The 16,925-nt window shown below is 49.9% G+C and overlaps 1 protein-coding gene and 1 long non-coding RNA gene across 5 annotated transcripts in view; both read right to left on the bottom strand.

Annotated features, from left to right (window-relative positions):
• The window catches only part of LOC101933213 (zinc finger protein 585A-like), a 104,834-nt gene that overhangs the window by 76,314 nt on the left and 11,595 nt on the right, over positions 1-16,925 (bottom strand). The gene's annotated exons all lie outside the window — the stretch shown is intronic.
• LOC135974990 (uncharacterized) lies at positions 8,947-12,522 on the bottom strand. The gene is made up of 3 exons (XR_010592059.1): positions 12,228-12,522; positions 11,509-11,622; positions 8,947-11,204 (listed from the first exon to the last, which is right to left on the bottom strand). It is a non-coding gene; the product is annotated as an uncharacterized LOC135974990 (long non-coding RNA).

The raw sequence follows: 16,925 nt of genomic DNA, 5'->3' as shown, positions 1-16,925 counted from the left end.
TGAACGAGGAGATCACGTTTCGGGGGGGGGGAGCCCAGGGCTGGGGCGGCAGGGGGTGTGGGAGGGAACTGGTGACAGGGGGAGCCTAAGGCTGGAGTGGGGGACAGCCAAAAAATGTTTTGCTTGGGGCTGCAAAAAACCTAGAGCCGGGCCTGCCCTGATCACCTCTCCTTCCCCGACTCCCAGCTGGGCCCCCCCCCACCCTGCATTCAGTTTGGCCCCTGCCACATTCTGCCCCCCTCAGATCTCCCTGAGCTGCAGCCTCCGTCCAAATCAGCGAGGCCTGGGGCAGGGAAACAAAGCAGCAGATAGTGGGTGGGTGGTAACGTGATCCTGCCCGCACACACCGGGAGCTGGCGGCAGCTTTCCCGGGCGCAGGGCGGGAATCGCAGCCAGCTCCGCTGGGAGCAGCCTGGGGCCAAACCTCCTCCTGCAGCCGGGCGGGTGTCTCTTACCTTCCCTCCGAGCGGGTCCCCCCTGGGGCAGGGGCCGGGCCGGGAAGGGGCCTGGCCGGGCTGGGGGCTCTGCCCTGGGAGAGGCTCCTGGGGAGCAGCGGGAAGGGCCCTGCTGGAGATTCCCCTCTCCCGGCTGCAGCCAGGGCTCCGGGCTCCCAGCACCAGCCGCCGGGGCTCGGGGATCTCGCCTGGAGCCAGAGTCACCGCAGCGGCTGCGAGTCACTTCGTGCTGCTGGGCCTGAGCCCAGCGACCGCTCCCCCCAGAGCCGCCTCCCAGCTGCTCCTGGGTCCTAGCGATCAACCGACTGCCTTGACTTCTTCTCTCTGTGTTCAGCTTCTGTTCCACTCACAGGCTCTAAGGTCAGAAGGGCCCATCATGAGCATCTAGCCCAGGGATTCTCACAACCAAATTTTTTGGCGGCCTCAGAGTAAGGCCAGCAGCTGTCACTGGTGGCCGCTCCAACACATTTTCCCAAAATACTTAATGAACTTTAGGAGAAACCACTAAACATGCACAGAGGTAGACGGGAAAACTTTCCTGACTTAAACACCACCCGGGTGGAATCGAATAGCAGAAGGATCTGAGTCCTCACTCCCTTCACCCAGAGCCTGCCTCACCTTGCGGGCTCCCCTTCCACTCTCCTGTGTGGCAAAGTCCTTATAACCCCGACAAGGCTGGGCCCAGGCTTCCTGAGGGGCTCGCCCCCCAACCTGGTTGTGACCACTCAGGACACGGGCTAGAGCGTCCCCACTCTGGGTACTTTCTTCGCTATGGACGCTTCCCTGACCTCTTCCCTGGCCATTGTCTATAGTTCAGAACAAATGCAATTTACAAAACAGCAAGTAATAGAAAATCAGGACACAATCAGAAAGGCGAAAGGAAAACTCTTAGCCCCACTCTGCAGGGCCGGATTAACTTTTTGTGGGCCCAGTGCCTAACCTATTTGTGGGCCCCCACGGGGCAAGGTGCAGGAGGCGGGATGGTCAGTCTCCAGAGGGAAGGGCAGGCGGGCAGGGCACAATGAGGCACAGTACAACAGGAGCAGCGCTGTTCTGTGCAGCCCAGCAGAGGACACTGTTTACAAACCAACCCAGCTTCTCCCTCTGCCCCCGCTTCCCTTCTCCCCTTCTCTTCCCCATCCCATGCCCCTTGCCCACCACTCCATCTCCCCGTTCCTTCCCCCTACCCCTTTCCCCCCTGACCATGCTTCCCCTTTTGGCAAGAAGAGCCATTCTCCTCCCCAGCTGCTCCTCACTCTTCCTCTGCCTCTTGCACGTCTCCCCTGCTCTCCCCAGGTGTGTCCATCTCTCACTGCATGGCTGAGAGCCCCGCTGCTGGAGCAGGCTGACAGCTGGCAGGGATGCTACAGAAACAGTGGCTCGAACTCTGTTCTGAATATCAGCAACTCCTCAGTGTCCAACTCTGCAATCAGCTCTCCGGGTGGAGGGGAGTCGGCTGAGCGCCTGTGTACAGATCTCTCTCCAGAGCCACTCCAGCCCCAGTCTGCCAGATCCCAAAACTTCAGTTTTGTCAAAATCAAAATGTTTTGCAGCAGTATATAGATTTTAGTGACATTTTTAATCATTTCAGTTCCTGTTGCCAACATGGTACCGCGTCATATTTCATAAAAGGTGACCAGCAAACCAAAATAAACCTCCGGGATCAAAATGAAACAATAGGAGGGGTCTGAACTGAAGCTTCTTTGTTCCCTTTTGAAATGTTTTTTTTTTTTATTTCAAAATGGCCAATATTCAACCAGCTCCAGTTCGGTAGTGTTCCTATTCTAAAGTTATGGGGAGCGAGAGACACACTCGTGGGAAACTGAGGCACTGACAGAGGAGCAGGGAATTCACAGTGGAGGCAGGAACTGACTGCCCCTCACCAGAGCCCCAGTCATGTGTTTTACCCACAAGCCATACAATAGCATTTAACATCCCTGTGGTGGGAAGAACATCTCAACAGCCCAACACTGTGGCATTTAATTTCAAAAGGGGGAACTATGCAAAAATGAGGGGGTTAGTTAAACAGAAGTTAAAAAGTACAGTGACTAAAGTGAAATCCCTGCAAGCTGTATGGGTGTTTTTTAAAGACACCATAATAGAGGCCCAACTTCAATGTATACCCCAAATTAAGAAACACAGTAAAAGAACTAAAAAAGAGCCACGGTGGCTTGACAACCATGTAAAAGAAGCAGTGAGAGATAAAAAGACTTCCTTTAAAAAGTGGAAGTCAAATCCAAGTGAGGCAAATAGAAAGGAGCATAAACGCTGCCAAATTAAGTGCAAGAATGTAATAAGAAAAGCCAAAGAGGAGTTTGAAGAATGGCTAGCCAAAAACTCCAAAGGTAATAACAAAATGTTTTTTAAGTACATCAGAAGCAGGAAGCCTGCTAAACAACCAGTGGGGCCCCTTGATGATCGAGATACAAAAGGAGCGCTTAAAGACAACAAAGTCATTGTGGAGAAACTAAACGGATTCTTTGCTTCAGTCTTCACGGCTGAGGAGGTTACAGGGAGTCCCAAACCTGATCCGGCTTTTGTAAGTGACAAATCTGAGCAATTGTTACAGATTGAAGTGTCACTAGAGGAGGTTTTGGAATTAATTGATAAACTTAACATTAACAAGTCACTGGGACCAGATGGAAGTTGCGGAACTATTAACTAAGGTTTGTAACCTGTCCTTTAAATCGGCTTCTGTACCCAATGACTGGAAGTTAGCTAATGTAACGCCAATATTTAAAAAGGGCTCTAGAGGTGATACCGGCAATTACAGACCGGTAAGTCTAACGTCGGTACTGAGCAAATTAGTCAAAACAATAGTTAAGAATAAAATTGTCAGACAAATAGAAAAGCTCTGTGGTAGGAATTATTTGGGGGCAGGTTTCTGGGCTGGTCTAGAGGAGGGCAGATGAGGTTATATCTCTGTGATCCCTTCTGGCCTTGGAATCTAGGCATTAGTCTGATTTCTCCGCTTCCTGGGAGGTTGAACACATGGAGTGGGTCTGATCTCCCTGGGGGAAGCAGGAATTACACTGATGCCCAGCGTGGAGGCAGAGCTGGGGCTGTGGACTAAAAGCGATCACGTGGATTCACATCGCAGCTCGCTCTGCCTTCCCCGGCACCTGTGGAATGCAAGAGGTGCTGAAATCCAGCACCTTTCAACACTAAGGGGAGGGGGGGACCCCAGCCTCTCCACATACAGCTGCTGATCAGAGCGATCACATATGTCAATCAAGTTTCACATCTATAGCAGAGGGGTGATCGCAGTGGTGCAGGGGGACACTGGAAAGGTATTTCTCTGAGTCCAAAGGATGTGAAATCAGCTGTGCACTAACGCTGATGGCTCCCACCCCCGAAGGGCCCCCGCCAATCCATGCTGGTATCTGCAGGAGAGAGCAGGGGGGTGAAGAAGAGCGGGCCGGTACTGCCACTATGCAGGCCTGGGAGAAGCACAAACAGTGTCTGTGGGATGCCAGGGCAGTTCACAGTCTGTCCCTCCCACGTCCCAGACCTCCTGCCCAGGCCCTGGCTGTGCTGCAGGGATTCTGTGGCTCAGACACGTGCTCTGGTGGTGGCCACACACCCTCAGGCTCTAGGTGACAGGACCTTTCTTCCCAGTGTCCCTGGAAAGGTGCAAATCCAGAGGGCAAATAAAAAGCCTCCGAATTTGGTAATCTCTGTAACTCATTGGGGGAGACAGGGAGTGGTAAACTCGTGATCTTTGAGCACTTCTGGCTGCTGACCTAGTTCCGTCCCTGCCCTCCCCCAGGGTTCCACGGGGTGCAGGCCATGGACTGGGACACCCCCGGGGGGTGGGGAATTCCAGTATGATGAGGATGACTTCATCAGCTTCCATATCCAGCCTCAGGCCCCTTACCCATGTCTGCATCCTGACTCCCCCGTTCCTGGAGCCATGGCCCTGCTCCCAGCCCCACCTCAAGGGGGTGGGGGGGCACAAACAGGGATAAGGGGGGGCACTGCACCCCTACTCTAAAAAGCATTCCACTGGGCCCAGAGCAATTCTAGCCTCTCCCTCTGTATTTTGCCGGGCGAAACCAGTCATGGCGGCAGCCGGGCTGTTGGGTGGGGGCGAGAGCCGGGATCCTGGGCGGGGCCTGTGTTGTGAATTCCTTTAATGCTTAACCAATACCATATTAATAGTTGAAACAGTTATTTCTTTAAAATGTTATTTACATCCCTAATCTGGACACCTGCCTTGTAGCTTCTGAGCCCTTAGGCAGAAACCTCCACCTACCCCCAAAGCTTCAGTGATATTTGCAGTAAAAGAATTCCCCTCTGTCTGGGTGGAGCAACCACTCCCCATCTCGTTCCCTGTGGGTTGGGGGAGCTGTCCTTGTATCTCTCCCTCTCCTTCTCCCCGACCCCTACCCTCTTTCCCTCCCTCCCCCAGCCAGTCTCCATTTGCTCTCACAGTCTACCCCCAACCCCCCCGACATCCCTCCTTTCCCTCACAGTGACCCGTCCCCCCCCACACACAGTTTCCTTCTATTGCAGCCCTGTTCCCATCTGGCCCATAAGTCTTCTCTATTCCCCTGCATTGCCCCATCCCCCCTTTAGCACCCTGCCCTGCCCACTGCATCCCCTTCCTGCCCCTGACCCATCCCTCATCCTCCCTCAATCCCCCTTCTACATCCCCTCTCCCTCTTAACCCTCTTTCAGCTCCCCCCAGGTGTGACTGTCCCAGCCCCCAGCACATCGTGGGTTGGCTTCCTCCCTGCTCTGCACACAGTGGTAGCTGGCGGGTGTCGAATAGGAAACTGTTCCCTATAGGAATGTGCTACCTGTACCAGTTGCTGATCTGTAAGGGGTTTGTAAGAAACTGCTATTGGGAAAAAACTGTTCTCTGGTGTAGCAAATGACTACAGATAGCAGTTTGTCCCCTGCACTCATGGCAGGACTAAGTATTATCTAGACCATTCCTGGCAGGTGTTTGTCAGCTGCATGACTCCCCAACCAGGCAAAGGCAGCGGTGGCTCCAGGCACCAGTGCACCAAGCGTGTGCCTGGGGCGGCAAACCGCGGGGGGCAGCCTGCCGGACCCTGCGAGGATGGCAGTCAGGCTGCCTTCAGCGGCTTGCCTGCGGGAGGTTTGCCAGTCCCACGGATTTGGCGGCAATTCGGCGGCAGGTACACTGAAGCCGCGGGACTTGGGATCTCCCGCAGGCATGCCGCCGAATCTGCGGGACTGGGGACCTCCCCCAGACAAGCTGCTGAAGGCAGCCTGCCTGCCATGCTTGGGGCGGCAAAAAAGCTAGAGCCACCTCTGGCCCCACCCCCTCCATGGTCCCACCCTACTTCTCCTCTTCCCAACAAGGCCCTGACCCCTGACCAGGCTGAGAACAATGGCCCCTGTGGACAGCCCCTGATGCTCCACCTGGCCTGGGCTGAGGTCTAGGGGCCTTGAGATCAGCCCCCGGTACATATCCTTGCTCCCCAGAGTGCACCACCCAGGGCAGATGGAGAACAGGCTCTAGCTTCTGGCCAGGGGGCAGGGCCTTGTGGGAAGAGGAGCAGGTGTGGAGCCATTGAGAGGGGCCAGGACTGGGAAGAGGCTGGTGCCACAGGCAGGGGCTGTGCTACACAGGGGGGAGCTGATCAGCTGCACCGCCACAAAGCACTGCCATTGCCTTCAATGCTCCACGCCTGCCCATGGCCCCCTTCCCTCAAACTATGCCCAAGTTAAAAAGTAGGGGGGGCTGGACATCCCACTTTTAAAATTGGGGGAGGGCATTGGCCCCTAGTCCCCCATATTCCAGTGTGGATCTCCTCGCTGTTTGATGTGTGTATTTTTAGGGCTGTGTGTGTCATGGTCGCTGTCAGTTTGTTGGTAACTTTAGCTGCAATCTCATGAAGATGTTTTCTCTGGAATTGTCTCATAATTTAAAAACAATCTAAGCTGCAAACTCACCCTGTCTGCGTGCTCCTAGGGATCCTCCTCTTTTTGTCTCTAGTGCAGACGGCAGAGTGTCTGGAGGGGGGAAGGAGAAAAGAGGTGAGATTTCAGGCTTTTATATTTATAACAGCGTCCCCACTCTGATCTCCTAGAATTGTGTTTTAATTATGATAGAGAAACATACCGAGACACACTCCAGTATTTAATATAAAAAGGTCTGAAACCGTCTCTTTCCTCTCTCATTCAGGCATCTCCCAGCAATTGTGTTAGGCAAAAAGATTCTTTTCCCCCAAGAATCAGGCAAGCACAGACAATACTGAAGGGGGTTTATTTACGGTACCGGGAAGACTGACAAGCAGCTTCAAAGATATGGTGCTATAGTGGCCAGTTATATACATTCTCTTATCAATTCATTTGCATTTATCTGTGCATACAGAGACAGACATTGTTACGAGTCAAAAGAGAACCCTGAACAAAGATAAAAATAAGAACAATACGTACATATAGAGGTCATCCTAATTGCATCAAACAGCTATGACTACCTTACTGGGGAAGGAGGCGGGGTGTGGGGGGGTAGAGATTAGTACTTACAGATCTCCAGTGGGCTGTGAACGGAGGGTTTATTCTGTTCTAAGAACTAAGTTACTGGGTGGGCATTAACCATATAAGCTTATCAATTGTCAGTGCCGTTTGTGCTACTGAAATATTCCTGCTTGCTTGTCTCGTCCTGATCCTGTTTTCCTCACTGAACTGTCGCTTTCCATGGGCACAAGCTTTGTTCCTTCTTACCGATAAGCTGAACTAAGTTATCATGTATTGACAGAAACTATGTCCTTGCTTCTCAGCAGTTTCTGTCTTTTCTGCTGCCTGAATTTTAACTCCTTCCTGGCAAATGGAACCAAAATCCTTGCAGCCTCACAACCAACCCAGGACAGACAATGTATAAGTGAGATTTATTTTCCCCTCCCACCCAGGGCCGGCTCTAGGCACCAACAAAACAAGCAGGTGCTTTGGGCAGCATATTTGCAGGGGGCGGCATTCGCGCCATCCTTTTTTTTTTTTTTTTTAACTCACTTTCTCCCTTCTCACAACCCTGCAGAAGCGGAGCCATTGAGCAGCTGGGGATCCAGCATGGGAGCTGAAAACCTGCAGGACCCTCGGAGCTGTAGTTCCTTGCCTAGCTCCCTGCCTATAGAGCCAGCCCTGGAGCAGGGAAAGAACTACATTTCCCAGCAAACCCTTGGCAGCTATCAACAGGAAAGGGAGAGGTAGGGAGTGAGGTAGCAGAGACCTCATGCTGCAGCTTGCTGTGAGTTGAAAGGGGTGGCCCTGTGAATGGGGAACAAGTGTGCCCAAGGAGTAGAAGGCTTTGGCCCAGATATTCCCTTCAGAAGACTTCCCCAGACTGGATTAGGGATCCTGGTGTGACCTCACCTTGCAGCCCGCAAAGAAGGAATTGGGTGGACTAAATGGACAGTGCCCCTCTCTATCTGAAACCTAGTAAGGGAGGTATGTGGATCCCACTAGAATTTAAAATGAAAAGTAAGGGAGGGGAGGCTCTGCTAGAGGACCTGGTCAGCTTTAGATACAGTACCAGGCACGTAGGAGGATTTCCACTTCTGAGCCATGGAAGCAGAAACTGACTTTTCCTTTCCAGATTTAGCTAATATTGAGAAAGGGAATCTAGCACCTGCCTTCCAGATTTGAACACCTCAACATTCAGGAGTGCTCAAGCTCAATTTGGGCAGCTGTTACTTCATTTCTCCCAAATCTAATATACTGATCCACTGTAATTTACTGAAGAAAAAGTAGGATAAAATTGAGCAAGAAATGATTCCCAGTGGTTTTTAGGACTGGAATTGCTATTTTCAACAGCCATTGCCTTTTTTTTTTAGTTTAATTTGTTTGAAAGGAAGACAGTGGTATCGCATTGGCAAATTCCCCATAGAAACAAATAGTGGAACAAAAGAATAATAAAGGCACCTCAACTTTTCCTCATTTATGTAGGACAGTCTTATAATATGCATCCAGATATCCTCCAATCACACAAGCTGAAAATTGTTCCACTTTACTGCAGTTCTGTAACCATATGGGAACCAATCCTGTCTGTGTTCTGTGCACATCCAAAATTCCTGCTGAATGACCCGTCCTGGGAGCTAGTTACCAGTGACCCAGGGCTGAGGTGGCAGGAGGGTGCAAGTTGGGGGAGAGCCCAGGGATGGGGCAGCAGCGGGGTGGGGGGAAAGGGGCAGCCCAGGGATGGGGCAGCAGGTGGGCACGGGGAGGGGAGCCAAAATTTTTTTTGCTTGGAGCAGGAAAAAACCTAGAGCCAGCCCTGGGCAAAGGGAGGCTAAGCAATGGTGGTTGAAGCATGAAGGGATTTTGTTAGTCTCTAAGGTGCCACAAGTACTCCTGTTCTTCTTTTAGCACATCTGGCATGTAAATATCTTGCAACTCAAACTGAAACAGTGTCATAAAATTGCCTCTTCTCACTTGCAGCATTATCGCCTGCAAATGGAAACAAACTTGTTTGTCTAAGCGATTGGCAGAAAAAGAAGTAGCACTGAGTGGACTTCTAGGCTCTAAAGTTTGTAATTGCTTTATTTTGAGTGCACTTATATAACAAAAATAATCTACATTTCTAAGTTACACTTTCATGATAGGGAGATTGCATTACAGTATTTGTATGAGGTGAATTGAAATATACTATTTTTGCTTTTCATGTTTACAGTACAAATATTTGTAATAAAAATAATATAAAGTAAGCACTGTACACTTTCTATTTTTTGTTGTGATAGAAATCAATAGAAATTAAAATGTAGGAAAACATCCAAAAGCATTTAACAAATTTCAATTGGTATTCTATTAATTTTTCTACTCACAATTATTTTTGAGTTAATCATGATTAATCAACCACACTATTATTTCTTCCATTTTCTTAACAATACAAGTTTACATTTCAAAGTTCTAGTCTCTATTACTTGGAATAGCCCCAAATACCATTTAAACACTTTTCTAACATGTCTCTAAAGGCTGAATCTGGGTCAAATATCCTGCAAGGTTCTTAACTCTTTCAGGACAGGTTGCAGGGCTGAAGAATGAAATCACCCTTTTAATAAATTATACCTACCAATATGGCTCTGTATACTTGCAAAGAAATTACTGTAATGAAACCACCTTTTTTAATTAATGAAATTGTCTATTTATAAATGAAACGGTGTTAACCACCTTTGGACAAATTATGAGTTAGTAGCTTTCTCTGTGTTCAAATTAAATGTGCCATGTTGCCTTCTCCCTCAAACAAGACTCCAGTGAATTCTCCAGTGTTTAATGAGGGGGATCTCAGTGTGCAACTTTTGCCACAGTCCAAGTACTTGCTCTTGGGTGGATTTTCTCATGTAAAACAAGGACTGATCGGTTTATGAAATGTTTCCCACTGTCTAAGCACTTTTGGGGTCTCTCTCCTCTGTGGATTGCTGGCTGTTTAACAATGTTTGACCTCCGTATAAAACTCTTTCCACAGGCTAAGCAGTTATGGGGTCTCTCCCCTGGGTGGATTCACTGATGTAAAACAAGGGCTGGCATCTAATTGAAATGTGTTTCCACAGTCTAAGCACTATGTGTCTTTTGCCTGATGTTTAGAAGGGCTGATCTGTTTCTGAAACCTTTCCCAGAGTCCAAGCACTTATGGTCTTCCTCCTGTATGGATTGCTTGATGTTTAACAAGGGTTGACCTCTGTATAAAACTTCTGCCACAGTTTGAGCACTGATGGGGTCTCTCTCCTGTGTGGATTCTCCAATGTACAGCAAGGCCTGACCTCTGTATGAAATTTTTCCACAGTCTAAACACTGATGGGGTCTCTTTCCAGTGTGGATTGCTTGATGTTCAACAAGATTTGACCTCCGTATGAAACTTTTCCCACAGTCTAAGCACTTATGAGGTCTCTCTCCAGTGTGGCCTGTCTGATGACTAAGTAGGATTTGACCTCTGTATGAAACTTTTCCCACAGTCTAAGCACATGTGGGGTCTCTCTCCTTTGTGGATTCTCTGATGTGAAACAAAGGCTGACCTCAGTATGAAACTTTTTCCACAAATTAAGCAGTTATGGGATCTGTCTCCTGTGTCGATTGCCTGATGTCTAACAAGATGTGACCTCTGTATGAAACTTTTTCCACTGTCTGAGCAATAATGGGGTCTCTCTCCTGTATGGATCCTCTGATGTGTTATAAGATTTGATTTGTTTGTGAAACTTTTCCCACAGTCCAAACACTTATGGGATCTCTCTCCTATGTGGATAGCCTGATGTCTGACAACGTATGACTTCCATATAAAACTTTTTCCACAGTCTAAACATTTATGGAGTCTCCCTCCTATGTGGCTTATCAGTGCTACCTTCCAATTCAAGTAGTTCTTGCCCTCCAGGCATTGATAGGGTTTCTGTCCTGTGTGGTTTCTCCCATGGTTATTAAAATATGAGCAGTTATTGAAGTTTTCCCCATGAAGTGATTTGTCTCCAGTATGAATTGTCTGAGGCGTAACAAGCTCTGGTCTCAGAACGAATGCTTTTCCATAACCAAGGCATTCATAGCATTTTTCTTCCTTCCGGGTTGTCTGCCGGGCTGTGGGATCCCTGTATCCTTCCCCACAGCTAATAGATTAATCAATTTGCTCCCTTGAGTGGTTTCCCAGAAGCCTCTCTTACCTCTGCCAATTTTCCCACTCTTCTCCCTGTTCCAAGCATTGGGAAAAATTCCCTTCAGCTCTTCCCACAAAGGTCCCCTCTGGTTCCACTTCCCCTGCTGGGAGAGAGACAATCCAGTCAGGAGTCATTGTGCCTGGGAGAAAGAAAGAGGAATAGCATGGAGGGAAAACCCAACATATTAAAGCTGAATTTGAAATTAAGGTTTTATAATAGGATTCTACCTCCACATCCCACCCAAAAATTCACAGAGAAGAAACATTGGGAAGGAAACTCCTGCAGGTAACAGGACAGGTGGAAAGCAATGTCAGTCATATCTGCTGACTACACCCCTGCCCTGGGTGAGATGAGGAAGAATTGAGGGCACTTACTGATACCACATTTGTGGGATTCTCCACTTTTTCCTTCATTCACTAGATGGTTTGTGTGTCAGTCCTCACCTGTGCAGGCACCTCTCAGGATCTCTGTTTCCTCACAGGCCTAATGATTGGGCACTCATTGCTCTTCCCATCATTCCAGGTGGGAGATCAGTTCAGGTTTGGGAAGGGGGAATCCTGTGCAGGAAGTGAAATCAGACCAGATCAGGGTGTGTGGAGGATTGAGAGAGTGTCTGTCAGAAAGGACATTCCATGGGTGGAACCTGTCCCTGTGCTCTGCTCGCAGAACATGGAATCGAAGAGGATGGGAACATGGTAACTGAGCCACCTTTGGGGAGGCAGACGTCTGGGGAGGTGGGGGGAATTGTGACGCCCTCACTAGGAGTTCCTAGGATCTGTGCTCTCTGGGGGCCCTGCTGACGCATACCCAGCTCTGGAGTTAAACCCCTGCCCATTTCTAAACCGGCAGAGCCCAGAGCCCTCCACATGGCTGGAGCTGTTACCAAGGAGGGAAGTGAACAGGGATTGTGTGTGTGAATGAGAAACAACACAGACAGCCTGGAAAGCAAGGGGGGTTGGGTCGGGATGATTTAGTATATTCCGTAGGTTTTGACACCCTGGTCTCACTGGAGAGTGTATGGAGATGCAAGTCTCGCTCACACGGCAGCTGTGCATTACAGAGCCCATTCCCCTCCAATCTAACTGACCAGGGAAGAACCTGACCAATGTCAGACATGCAGACCCCACGGCTTCTAATAAGCAAGGGGACGGGAATCCCTTACCCAGTGAGGTCACCATCTCATAGTTCTCCTGCATGATGTCCCTGTAGAGGGTTCCCTGAGCGGGGTCCAGCAGAGCCCCCTGTCCCTGGGTAAAATTCACAGCCACCTCCTTGAAGGTCACTGGCACCTGAAACAACAAAGAGTCCTGCACTGAGCACCTGCTGCCCCAGCCACAATCCCACTAGTCCAGGGATGGGGAAACTTTTTGGCCTGAGGTCCACATCGGGATTTGGAAACAATATGGAGGGCTGGGTAGGGAAGGCTGTGACTCCCGCAAATAGCCTGGCCCTGCCCCTATCCACCTCCTCCCACTTCCCATCCCCTGACTGCCCACCTCAAAATCTCCAACCAATCCAACCCCGCTGGCTTTCTCTCCCATGACCTCCCCATCCCAGGACCCCCCACCCCTAACTGCCTCCCAGGACCCCACACCCTATCCAATTCCCCCTGTCCCCTGACGGCCCTGACCCCTATTGACACCCCCCCTTTCAGGCCCCCCGAGACTCCCACACCTATCGAACCACCCCTGCTCCCTGTCCCCTGACTGTCCCCTGGAAACCCTGCCCCTTATCCAACCCCCACCCCTGACCGCTTACCATGCTGCTCAGAGCACCAGGACTAGTAGCTGTGCAATCCGGCTGGAGCCAGCCACACCACCACGCAGTCTAGAGCACTGGCGGCATGGCAAGTTGAGGCTGTGGAGAAGGGGGGACAGCAGGGGAGGGGCCAGGGGCTAGCCTCCCTGGCCAGGAACTCAAGGGCCGGGCAGGACGGTCCCGTAGGCCAGATGTGGCCCACGGGCCATAGTTTGCCCACCTCTGCACTAGTCACAGGGAAAAAATAAACAAAACAGAGAAGCTCTGGGAGAGCCAGAAAAGCAGAAATCCCCCCACACCCTGCTCAGAGCACCAGGAGGCTTCAGGGGGTGGGGTGAAGGTGACAGCTCCTTTTCCTTCACAGCAGGTGGAGCTGGGCAGGGTCTTCTCATTTCCCACACGCCTGCCAGCCACAGGCTGATACGGGAAGCAGAGCTCTGAGCCAGAGAGAGGGACAGGAATCCCAACAGCTTCCCTTTGTATTTCACAGCAGCTAGTGGGGTGTTTCCTGGGTCAGAAATGGAGGAATGTCCCCCTCCGCCCCTAGCCAATGGGCCTTTTCACAAAATCAGGCCCAGGTTGATCATGTTCCAGCAGGTTTATGACACCCTGTCCCCAAACTGCCTCACACTGTGTGTTTCCTGCCCCTCCCCCTCTACAGCAAATCCTCCTCTTCCCCCACCCCGCGCAGCTCCCTTCAACTCCCCTACCTGAGCTGTCTCAATCACAGCCATTTCCCTTCTCTGTCCCCTGAAAGACCGGACGATTTGGAACAAATTGTGGATGTGATTCTTTAGCTTGTCAGGGCAAGAGGGGCAATGGGGGAAGTTACAGAAGGGGCTTGTGTCCATGTCCCCCATCTCTCCCTGCAGACAGACGCTCTGAACTCTGCCACACTGGGAAAACCCTCAGTCACTTTATCACAATACAGACCTGGCCCCTCCCCCCAGCACTGAACACTCTGCAACACCAGTAGGTTCCTAAAAGGTGTCCTTTGTGCAGAGTCATTTCTCTGCCTGACTTCAGCCCTTTTCCCAGGTCTCTCCATCACCTGGGAGCTCAGGCTCAGTGGCTGGAACCACTCTAACTATACCAGCCACTGGAGAAAATGACCCTGGGCTGGTCTCAGAGGGGTGTGAGGAAGCTGGAATGGTCTTAATGTTTTCTCTGAATAGCATGTGTGTGCCTCAGTTTCCCCATGTGTTACTCAAGTATCGAGCTGATGGGATACGGGTGTGTGATCATTGTGGAGACCTCTAGAGGGCAGGTGTGACCGTAGAGTGGCTGCCTGGGCATAGAGAATGGCCAGAATTCTGTATCCTGGCAAGCAATGGCCTGCTCCCATCCTCTGCAAGGAACCAGCCAAAGGTGCTGGAGCACAGAGCGAGAGGGGGAGGCCAGGTGACCTGTTTTCCTGGGAAAGAGAGAAAGCACGGAGGAGGGGAAGCTGGATGTCACTGAAGATGGGGGACTGGAAGCGGGTCAGTCTCTTGGTTTGGGACTCAGCGGGGAAAGCCCAGGGCCTGATCCAGTCTCTGGATTCTCCCCAAGATGGACTTTGATATCTGTGTTAACAAGATCTGTTCTATGCTGTGTTCCGAGCCTGCCTCCCCCAGCCCTAGGTTCACCCCCCGCCAGCTGTACCCCTTTCTTATCCCTGGCTCCTAGTCCCAGGCAGAGGCGCTGAAAGAATCTGTACTGTGTGTGTGTGGGGGGGGCACTGAGAGCCATTGAGAAACCCCTTCAAGCCAGGGGGTGTGGCAGGGCCCCACCAGTGTAGATCCAGCACATCAGCCACCACCATCCCCCACCATGATTGTGCCCCTGAGCCCCTCTCCTTTCCCACCTCCCAGCTGGGGCCCCCCACCCTGCATTCGGTTTGGCCCCTGCCCACCAGAGGGCTGGGGAGGGAGGAAAGCTATTGGACACCAGAGGTTGTACCAAGTGGACTCCTCAAAAGTGGGTGTGCTTGTCCTGGCTTGTTGCTCCAAAGCTCTGTAATAAAGTTATTTTACTGGAAGGGTGTATGTGGCATACATTGAATAATAAGATAAAGTACTGTATAATGGCAATGTGTATGCGTTCATTGTTGGGAAAAGCTGTATGAGTGAAGAGTGGAAGTTTCCTTTGTAGGTTAAAAGAAGCCAAGAAGGGGAGAAGGAAAAAGAACAGAACAAGTTAATTAAAAAAACTATAGCTAGCAAGCTCAGTCCAAAGATAAGACACTGGCTCCGTTCAAGGACACTGCTCACAGCTAAGACTTGGCTGACAACCAAGAAGGGGGGGCTTGAATGTGCCCAAGCAGCTGTAAAATCTGCAAAACACTGCCAGGCATTAATGAAATGTGTTAGTTTCTTTTCTCACAGGTAAAAGAAGCGCTATCCAAAGACCCTAGCAGCCCTGCCACTCCTTGGAACCAGGAGAATGGATCTATGTAAAGGTCCACCAATGAAAGACTGCTTTGGCTCCACGCTGGAAAGGCCCTTACCAAGTCCTGCTGACTACCAACACCGCTGTGAAGTGCCAAGGACTGACTGCCTGGACCCATGCGTCTCACTGCGTCTCCTTTTGATATTTCTTTTCTTCCTTCTGAACAGCAGGAGAAAAGGACAAGGTGATGTGCTGGTAACCTCTCCCTTGTCCACTGACAGAGCTAACCTGCATTCAGTATTTGATACAGAAATCAAAGCACTACAGGGCGCTGTGCTGGTAACCTCTCTCCTGTATGATGCTGAGCCACGATTCCTTCAGGAAAGAAGAAGGAACACTTGCTCCGCTGAAATTGCCAAAGTCCAGGAATTCCTGACTACAAAAGACATTAAGAACTGACCCTGGTGAAGAAACAAAAAATTATACACTGGCAGGAAGAAACTTGTGGGACCCATGCTTGGGAATGTGGTATTGATTGGATTTGGGGGTTTATTCCACAGGCTGCGCCCTGTGTTTTTGGATAAGTCCTTCAGCATGTATTGCCCTGCCTAACTGGATTTTAAATGACAAATAGCAAAGGCACCTTGTTGCCACTGCCCCCGCCATCTCCTCCATTACACTATTACCCCTGTAATACATCCAAATACAGACAATGCCATATTTCTGATAAAACCCAATGGCCAAGGCCTTCACACTTTAGTGATTTATTTAAATATTGTCTGAAAAAGTTTATTTTTAAGGCTCAGGGTATCCCATATAAGCGAACAATTGAGTGGTAAAAGACTGGTCAAAGGAGATAAAAGTTTTTGACATCATTACAAATGAGCTTCAAGAATTTGAAATTAAGGTTTTATAATGGGGTTGATATAATGGCCATTCCAGGGGTCTGTAGTATATCGGGGGAAGGGGTCCTTGTTGTTTTGGTTACCCAATTAGTAAATAATCAGACTCATACTCAGAGAATGTGTTCTGCCATTGGAAATTTTACCTGTACTGAAATGATCTCAGTAAGTAACTAATAATAATTTAATGTTAATGCCTCTTGAAAGTACCTGAGAATATTTAAACAATAGATGTGGTATAATGCTATCCCTGAGAGAGATGTACTACAATATGGAATAACAATAATTAATGCCACATTAGGGATTGTGAGATTCACCCTGCCCTATCCAGTTTTCAAATCACTTCCATGTATCCAAATTGCTCCAGGGGAGCTGCTATTTGGCGAGCACAGCAAAGGGAACAGATGTAAGTCTCCTCCAGGAAGAAAAGAGGTTTAGCTGGACACTTATGGGATGGTGCAAATAGTGCAGCAACAATTTGGAATATTCTTAAGGGCCAACAACATGATGAGAAATTAGGGCAACTAGAAAAGGCCACTGGTCTTATTACTGGAGCACAGTTGACCCAGGTGCAAGCTGGAGTTGGTGAATTACATGTTTTTCTGCCCTTAGTTCAATGACCCAGGAGCTGTTGACAGAGATGGTATTAAAAATTACTGAGGCAGAAAAGGAATTGCAGTGGGATCTAGCATGTTCAGAGATTCAGGATTTTCTGAATGACCAGCTGATGGCCATTCGGAGTGACCTTGAGCATCAGGCATGGCCCACTGCCCTTATCAGTGCTTCAGGTGTACCATCTGATCTGTGGCCATGGAGACATACTTGGAGAT

The sequence above is a fragment of the Chrysemys picta genome, chromosome 12, assembly GCF_011386835.1.
Source record: "Chrysemys picta bellii isolate R12L10 chromosome 12, ASM1138683v2, whole genome shotgun sequence".
NCBI classification, from domain to species: Eukaryota; Metazoa; Chordata; order Testudines; family Emydidae; genus Chrysemys; species Chrysemys picta.
Note: the sequence above shows the minus strand (reverse complement) of the source record. Positions and strands in the feature narration are given on the sequence as shown.